The following is a 477-nucleotide window of genomic DNA, read 5'->3' as shown; positions in this document are numbered from 1 at the left end:
CTGCTTGATGACAGCCCCTTTTGCTGTCCACTTTCGATGTTCCCTCTCGCCTCTATCGACAGCCCTCGTCCTCGGTTTTTCTCTCAAACGACAGTCGGCTGCTTGATTTCTCTCGCGACCGCCCTCTCCTTGTTTTCTCCTTCCACGCGACCAGCCTCTCCCTCTTCGACAGCTTGCTGCTGTCCTCTTTAATTGCTCCCATCTTTGCCCACGATCTTCCTCGAACTCACCCACGATCTCCCGATCTGCTGCTCCTTCTCCCGAACTCTCGCTGCACACGTCTCTCTCTCTCTCGCTGCCGATTTCAGGACTGGGCAGCAACTTGGGCTGGTTTTTCCTCCTTCTCATTGCTGCTGGTCTGGGCTTACAGCAGCCTTGGGCTGCTTTTGGGCTTAGAGATGATGAGCTAAAGATTGTTATTACCTGTGATTGATCAACTGTATAACTGATTGGGTAATGGTTTATGATTACACAATT

This window comes from Cynara cardunculus, assembly GCF_001531365.2.
Source record: "Cynara cardunculus var. scolymus isolate 2C chromosome LG 2, CcrdV1, whole genome shotgun sequence".
NCBI classification, from domain to species: Eukaryota; Viridiplantae; Streptophyta; class Magnoliopsida; order Asterales; family Asteraceae; genus Cynara; species Cynara cardunculus.
Note: the sequence above shows the minus strand (reverse complement) of the source record.